Raw genomic sequence first — 9229 nt, 5'->3', positions numbered from 1 at the left:
TGGAGGTAAGCCCATACTACAATAATGTTGAACGAATTTGAAATGCATTTTACCTGCAACATCTGTCATTATGTGTAAGAGATTGGCGGTGTTTAAAAAACAACAACATTTAATTATGTTTTTAAACATAATTAAATGGGTTTTTTTAAACACTGTTCTCCGTCCTAGGAGGATACTTCAGAACTTTTTTGCTATAAAAAATTGTAGTCAATCCCTGATTGCCCCCCGGGATTGACGCCCCATGCTAGCTACAAATACCTAGCCTGACGAGTAGGACCTAATTTTTTTTCAGCCACAGACCATGATCTATATTGCTCAATATTAAAAGATGAACCGTGAGAGTCCATCACCAGCCGCGAAACCCGGGTATATTTTCTTCGGATTTCGCGGTTGGTGGAATTTGGCGGTTCATCCTTATTATTGAGCAAAATAATATAGATGGTCTATGGCAAAAAAATCACTCGTCGGACTACAAAATTTGTATTTAATACCAAAGTAATGTACAGTTTCAAAATATGATAAAAGTGTAAAAGTATATAGCCTAAACGTGTTATTATAGTGAACGTATACATGGTATATAATAATAATACAGCACCTATACATGTTATTTAAGTATTTAAAATAAACGCGTTGAAGTGTTTAAAAAGCATAAACACTTGTTTTCAGAGAGAATTTTACCCTGGAATTTGACAGTGTGTACGAAAAACTGGAAATGCCATAGGCCAGCTGTATTACTTTTCACATCACTCAATGTATTAATAAATCTCTTTTAAAAGCCAATTATTTTACAATCCTATCATCGTACTGTACTAGTTAGCGTCACCAAGTTCAAGTTCCTCTGACCATACCTACAGGGCTATAAATTATTAATGAGTGCAATGGGTTATATTTTAAACGTTCGTATGGACAGGGGTACAGGAGCTCACAGGCGCGGATCCAGGTTTTTGAAGGGTTGTGGTGATCAAAAATAATAAATTTGATTATTCTGGGGATTCTCTATCTGAACATGTTTTCTGTGCGTTTTCTCTCTTTTTTCCTTGATTGATTTATTGCTTCAAAAAGATACATGTATATAGTAACGGTTGCCTTGCCAGAGAGGTCTATCTTACTTCTTCTTACTATAATTCACCGGATCCCTGTCTGTCTGTCCGCATCTTTTCTCGGAGACTGGGGTCGCACGTTCCTCAAACTTGGTGGGTGGGTGCAGCTTGGTATGAGGAAGAACCAGTTTATATTTTTTAAGGTCAAAGGTCAAGTCCAATTGAAGTCTAATTTCAAATCGCTCCTATGGAGCTCAAACTTGGTTGGTGTGTTGACCTTGGACTAACAAATAAAAGTTTCCTCAGTGACCTTTTCGTCAGACCTACGGTTAAGAGGTCATAGGTCAAAAAGGAGACATTTCAAATTGCCTCTATGGAGCTCAAACTTGGTGGGTGAGTGGACCTTGGACTAACAAACAAAAGTGTCCATGGTGACCTTTTTGTCAGACCTACGGTTAAGAGGTCATAGGTCAAAAAACAACAATTTCAAATTGCTCATATAATGGAGCTCAAACTTTGTGGGTGGGTGTAGGTTTGCGTTTGTTAGGTCATCTGTGGTCAAATTTCACATTGAGGGCGAAAGTCAGGTCAAATTGCAAAAGGCTACAATTGAGCTCAGCTGTGAGGAAAGTGATCCCAGCCAAAGGACACACCCTGATTTTGAGATCTGCAAAAGCCAATAACCATGATAGCCGAAAACCGCGAAATACGGGTAACCGCCTAGTACTTTGAATTTGTTTCTATACTCACCTGTAATTGGTTTGAGCACCCTAAATTCCAAAGTTAGTCACTGGTAAAGTAAACTTGTTACATGTAGTGCCTATATATTGTTGCATCCACTATTCAACCTCGAATAAAGTATGAATATGATGAATCAGACCTAAACAGTTTAGGGGCTGTGCAATTTTTGGAAAGTCAAAAGGTGTGGGGGGGGGAGAGATATTTGACACACAATAATGGGGCACCTTTTTGGGGGTTTTTTTCCATTTTTGTGAAACACTTTCAGATCAATTGCGCGCCCGTAGCTTGTTTTCATTTGAACAAGAAACGTCACGTCTGTATCTCAACAAAGGAAGTCTTCGGCAATCATCATCATGCCTTTTGTAAGAAAAATAATTATCAAGCACCATAAAAATGAATAGAAAACATCCGTCTCTCAACACGCGATATTCAAAATTCCCGGGCCCCGAAATTATCCAGTGCAATGACGTCCCAGTAATACAATGAAGGCTGACGACAATTGAGCACAGATAACCATTACGTCATTGCACTTAGACAAATTCGGCGCGGGAATTTTGAATATCGCGTGTTGAGAGCCGAATGTTTTTATGGTCAATATGAGTTTGTTTTAAATAAAACCATGTGATTTGTGCTTGATAATTATTAAGATTTGTGCTTGATAATTAAGATATAAGGCACCGCATAATGTTATGATTGCCGAGACTCCCTTTAACAATCTTTACAATCCCTGAAATCACTTTGGCTTAAGGGCTGGGGTATGAACGTTTGGACAGTATTTATTGTGGGACATTAGAGCACATCAGACATATCGAATTGCATTCTGAATACGAAGAATGTCATTCTAATATCAAATAATTTTAATTTTTGAAATTCGCAATTTAATACACATTTTATGGCAAATCATTAAAAATTGATATTTTTGATATTTAACAGTACTTGAAGTAAACTTTATAAATCTGATGATTTATACTTAAAGTGTATGTAGGTGGGATGAAAAGCCGACGATCAATTGAAAATTTTGACCTTTCTAATGGAAGATATGGATTTTTTTGGGAAAAAATCCATATCTTCAATATGAAAGGTCAAAATTTTCAATTGACCGTCGGCTTTTCCTCCCTGCTACATACACTTTAAGAATATGTCATTACATTGATATATTTTACTTCGAGTACTGTTATATATCAAATATTTGAAAAATATCAAATTTTTATAATTTGTCATAAAATTTGTATTATATTGTGATTTTCAAAAAATGAAAATTATTTGATATCAGAAAGACATGCTTCGTATTCAGAATGCTATTCGATAGGTCTGAGGTGCTCTCATGTCCCACAAAAAATACTGTCGAAACGCAATAAACGCTCATTTTAGATCCCTTAAGCTGATGCACTAATGACCTTATGCTTGGCATCATTAGCAAAACGAAGTATTCACACATTTGTCAACTCCGTCAAATAGCTTCAAATTATGGAAGTGCTTTTCGACTTCAAAATACATTCCGCGGCGACAAGTTACTAGTATATGTACGCTCTCGATTTCAAGCAACTTCATCATAGCCTGGGTTCATGGCGTGGCATGTAGTAAATACAAATTAGTCACATTTTAGGTTGCTCTAATGAATCGTATAAATCATGGTCATCTCCAATTCTCCCATGTGTCATCATTAAAATTTTCAAACATGACATAAGGAACATTGGTAAACAGTGGTAAACAACACGACATCACGTAGAGGGGTCTCGACCCCATGCATGGATTAGCCTAAGTGATTGTTCAGAGAGTTTCCCTTTGTTGAAATCTGGGTCACGCCATTTGAATTGAAGGCTTGTGATGTAAAAGGTGCTTTTACGTTCGTATAGCAAAACATGAAAATCACAGTGATTCAAAGCGACATATATTGCGTTAAAAGGGCATTTCGTGAACCACAACATCATCCCCCATATTTCCCAACCACTGGAAACCTCTGGTTTTATGCCTAAATAATGTTTTTGTACATAAAATTTCTTGTAGATTAATTCGTTTAGTCGTGAAATTTGAATAATACGTTCTGGTACACCAGAACGAAATTACAACGCATTGTCTATGGTAAAACTAAATCATGCATAACTCGCAAACGTATAAAATCGGAATCAACTGACATTTTGGGAATAAGCTTTTTTCGTGGATATCTATACTGAACAAGAGCGATAACCGCACCATAGCTGAACCATGTGGCTTCGGCAGTATATTGTGGTAGGCCTATAAAAACCACTGTCATCATTGCATTTAAATTTCAGCTCAATTGAAGCATTTTGAAAACTTGACATTTGACCCTTTATTGCCCCTTAATGACCTTAAATGAATTTTAAAATATTTTAAACATGTTTAGAATGTCATAAGGATCATTGCGTTTAAATTTCAGCTCAATCGGAGCATTTTGGAAAACTTGACCTTTGACCCCTTTATGACCCCTTAATGACCTTAAATGAATCTTAAAATGTTTTTAAAATGTTTCGAATGTCATAAGGATCATTGCATATAAATTTCAGCTCGATTGGAGCATTTTGAAAAACTTGACCTTTGACCCTTTTATGACCCCTTAATGAACTTAAATGAATTTTAAAATATTTTTTAAATGTTTACAATGTCATAAGGATCATTGCATTTAAATTTCAGCTCAATTGGAGCATTTTGAAAACCTTGACCTTTGACCCCTTTATGCCCCCTTAATGAAATGAAATAAATGTTTAAATGTTTTAAACATGCTTAGAATGTCATAAGGATCATTGCATTTAAATTTGAGCTCAATCGGAGCATTTTCGGTTAAAATGACCTTTTTTGACCCCTGTGACCCCAGGATGACCTCTGACGTTTGGAAATATTTTTATTATATTCTTTACTAGCGGGATACCCGCGCTTCGCGCGGGTCCCCGCTAGATGAGTAAATGGGAGCGATCACTAAAACAGGAGGAATTACTGAAAAGGTAGAATCATTGAAAGGTAAATTTTATTTTTCTAAACCTGTCCCTTCTTGCATTTCCATTTTCTTTACACAGCCGTGACGTTAGTCACGGCTGTGTCTTTTTTCTTACAGGTTCTTTACACAGCCGTGACGTTAGTCACGGCTGTGTCTTTTTCTTACAGGTTCTTTCTGCCGACCACTACATTTGCTCTAGCACTCACATGCTTTCACCGATTAGGACCTAACTTGGTCACAATCATCATTGACCATGCCCCTACATGTCACATGAAACTCGCGGGGTCAAAGGTCACGCTGGGGTCATAGGGTCAAAAACGTGATTTCAACTCAAAATGCTTCTTCTCCTACAGATTACGTATGACGGTGACCCCACTTGCACACATGCATTACTATTACCCAGTGTCTATGGGGTCCTCACAGATTTGGGGTCAAAGGTCATTAAGGGGTCACTTCCGGTATAAAACGAAAAACGTTCAAAAATTTTTATTTGCTAAGAAAAACATAGGACAGTAACGGTATGTTCACACATAAATTGTAATTACCCTGTGTATATGTGGTATTTTTGTATTTAGGGTCAAAGGTCATTAAGGGGCCACTTCCGGTACAAAACGAAATACCTTTAAAATGCTTCTTCTCCCACAAATTACGTAGGACAGTAACACCACTTGCATACATGCATTGTTATTATCCAGTGTCTATGGGGTCCTCACAGATTTTGGGTCAAAGGTCATTAAGGGGTCACTTCCGGTATAAAACGAAAAACCGTCAAAAAATTTTAGTTGCTAAGAAAAACATAGGACAGTAACGGTATGTTCACACATGAATTGTGGATACCCAATTCATATGTGGTATTTTTTTATTTGGGGTCAAACGTCATTAAGGGGTCACTTCCGGTATAAAACGAAAAACCGTCAAAATGTTTTATTTGCTAAGAAAAACATAGGACAGTAACGGTATGTTCACACATGAATTGTGGGTACTCAATTCATATGTGGTATTTTTTTTATTTGGGGTCAAATGTCATTAAGTGGTCACTTCCGGTCTGAGACGAAAAACCTTCAAAATGCCCCTTCTGCCACAAGTAACATAGCAAAGTGGTGCCACATGCACCCATGCATTGACATTAGCCTATGTCTATGGCCGTTTTCATATATTTTGGGGTCATAAGGTCATTAGGGGTAACAACACGGCTGTGTTCGTGGGTTAGACCACAGCTTAGTCTAGTTCTTCTTTCTTTCTTCTTTCTTTCTTCTTTCTTTCTTCTTTCTGCCGACCACTTCATTTGCTCTAGCACTTACATGCTTACACCGATTTTGACCTAACTTGGTCATAACCATCATTGACCATGCCCCTACATGTCATATGAAACTCGTGGGGTCAAAGGTCACGCAGGGGTCATAGGGGTCAAAAACGTGATTTCAACTCAAAATGCTTCTTCTCTCACAGATTACATAGGACGGTGACACCACTTGCACACATGAATTGTTATTATCCCGTGTCTATGGGGTCCTCACAGATTTGGGGTCAAAGGTCATTAAAGGGTCACTTCCGGTATAAAACGAAAAATCTTCAAAAATTTTTATTTGCTAAGAAAAACATAGGACAGTAACGGTATGTTCACACATAAATTGTAGTTACCCTGTGTATATGTGGTATTTTTTTTTATTTAGGGTCAAAGGTCATTAAGGGCCACTTCCGGTATAAAACTAAAATACCTTTAAAATGCTTCTCCCACAAATTACGTAGGACAGTGACACCACTTGCACACATGCATTGTTATTACCCAGTGTCTATGGGGTCCTCACAGATTTGGGGTCAAAGGTCATTAAGGGGTCACTTCCGGTATGAAACGAAAAAACTTCAAAATTTTTTATTTGCTAAGAAAAACATAGGATAGTAACAGTATGTTCACACATAAATTGTAGTTACCCAATTCATATGTGGTATTTTTTTATTTAGGGTCAAAGGTCATTAAGGGGTCACTTCCGGTATAAAACGAAAAACCTTCAAATGTTTTTATTTGCTAAGAAAAACATAGGACAGTAACAGTATGTTCACACATGAATTGTGGTTACCCAATTCATATGTGGTATTTTTTTATTTGGGGTCAAATGTCATTAAGGGGTGACTTCCGGTATAAAACGAAAAACCGTCAAAATTTTTTATTTGCTAAGAAAAACATAGGACAGTAACGGTATGTTCACACATGAATTGTGGGTACCCAATTCAAATGTGGTATTTTTTTATTTAGGGTCAAATGTCATTAAGGGGTCACTTCCGGTCTGAGACGAAAAACCTTCAAAATGCCCCTTCTGCCACAAGTAACATAGCAAAGTGGTGCCACATGCACCCATGCATTGACATTAGCCAATGTCTATGGCCGTTTTCATATATTTTGGGGTCAAAGGTCATTAGGGGTAACAACACGGCTGTGTTCGTGGGTTAGACCACAGCTTAGTCTAGTTTCAGTTTCTTCTGCACGGGCCTAGTTTGTTTCCATTAAAACAAAATGCTATTTAGCTTGTGATTTTCCGTTTCCATGTTATTTATCTATCTAGGCCTAACCCCATTCCCATTATTTTCTAAATCTATCCTTTCTTATACGTTTCCCTTTATAGCTTCATTTTTATTAGCTGCTTAGCTTGTGATTTCCCGTTTCCTTCAGTGTTATTTATTTTTCTTATTTTTCCTGATTAGTTTCTAATTTTAACTTCTTTTTTCCCTTAATTTTCCTGATTAATTTCTTTCTTTCCCTCTTTAGTTTGCTCCCGTTTCATTTAGTTACTGTAACCATAACCCGTATAATAGGCCTACCCGTACCTTTTTTTGTCTTCTTCTTCTTCTTTTTAAATTTTTTAAAAATTCATTTAGCTCCTTTTTTTTCTCTTCAGTTTCTTTTTGCATAGGTCTATTTTGTTCCCATGCTGCTTAGCTTGTGATTTCCGTTTCCATGTTATTCATTTATTGAGCCCCGTTCCCATGCATTATTTTATAAATCTACCATTTCTTACATTTCTCCTTTTCCCGTTTGAATTTTATCTATTTAATTCTGTTCTCATTATTTTAGTTTTTTTACATGAGTTATTTATTTATTTAATTATTTATTTATTTGTTTATTTATTTATTTATTCTTTCATTTTTAGCTTCCTTCTTTCCTCTCGTATCCTCACGATTTTTTATCATCTTAGCGGGTAATGTCTTAACCGAATCCAGTGCCGTGCATATAATCCACAACCCGACCCATCCATAGGCCTACCTTTTCAGTTTTGTCTTCCTTTCTTTTCTTTTCTATTTCTCGGGCACGGAAAGTTGGTCTGTGCATATTATGCACCCCGTACGTGCGCGTCACATTGCTCAGTACGCCGACGTACCCGTATTGAGCCCCGTTCCCATGCATTATTTTATAAATCTACCATTTCTTACATTTATCCTTTTCCCGTTTGAATTTTATCTATTTAATTCTGTTCTCATTATTTTAGTTTTTTTACATGAGTTATTTATTTATTTAATTATTTATTTATTTGTTTATTTATTTATTTATTCTTTCTTTTTTAGCTTCCTTCTTTCCTCTCGTATCCTCACGATTTTTTATCATCTTAGCGGGTAATGTCTTAACCGAATCCAGTGCCGTGCATATAATCCACAACCCGACCCATCCATAGGCCTACCTTTTCAGTTTTGTCTTCCTTTCTTTTCTTTTCTATTTCTCGGGCACGGAAAGTTGGTCTGTGCATATTATGCACCCCGTACGTGCGCGTCACATTGCTCAGTACGCCGACGTACTAACGCCAACGCGCTGCTGCCAGTTAGTTACGGTACGCGCTACCACTGAGTTTTGACAACAAAAAATCCCGGGAAAACCCCCGGTTTTAATTATATTTTCACTGATTTTGAGGCCAATTCTTGGTCTTGACCGTTTCAAACCAAATAAAGTGCAATGCGTTCCCCGTATATTCCTCAATCTCCCGTATGAATTTGGCTGTAAAACTAAACGACGATTCATAGGCCTAGAATAAATAATAAAATTCACGCGACGTAGCCTTAATCTCTTGGCTGCCAACTTCGGTGCAGTGGCGGAGAATGGGATAGGTAGCTCTGCGTAGGGGCGAAAAGCTCGTAAGATCATTCTTAAAGTACGCGATGTTGTGCATCTAGATAGCCTGAATCATTTCTTGGCCACCTCGCAGTTGGCAGAAAACAGGGCAATGTTGCTCTGCGTATGGTTTTTTAATGGAAATATTATTACGCGGTTCACACTGTCCTTATTACCCACAATGCCACTGCATGCGATTTTGCATAGCAACACGACAGTTTTTTATGTTATTCTCTTAGTTACCATCAATTTTTGCAAAAACGAATGTCCGATGGAAAAATGGCAATATGTACCCGATCAATATACAACTAAATCAAAGCCGAAAGTCTAGGCAATTCGGAGAACACTCGCGCACAAGATGGGCAACCTTCCTTTTATTTATATAATAGATGTTTTCCT

The sequence above is a fragment of the Amphiura filiformis genome, chromosome 8 (assembly GCF_039555335.1).
Source record: "Amphiura filiformis chromosome 8, Afil_fr2py, whole genome shotgun sequence".
NCBI classification, from domain to species: domain Eukaryota; kingdom Metazoa; phylum Echinodermata; class Ophiuroidea; order Amphilepidida; family Amphiuridae; genus Amphiura; species Amphiura filiformis.
Note: the sequence above shows the minus strand (reverse complement) of the source record.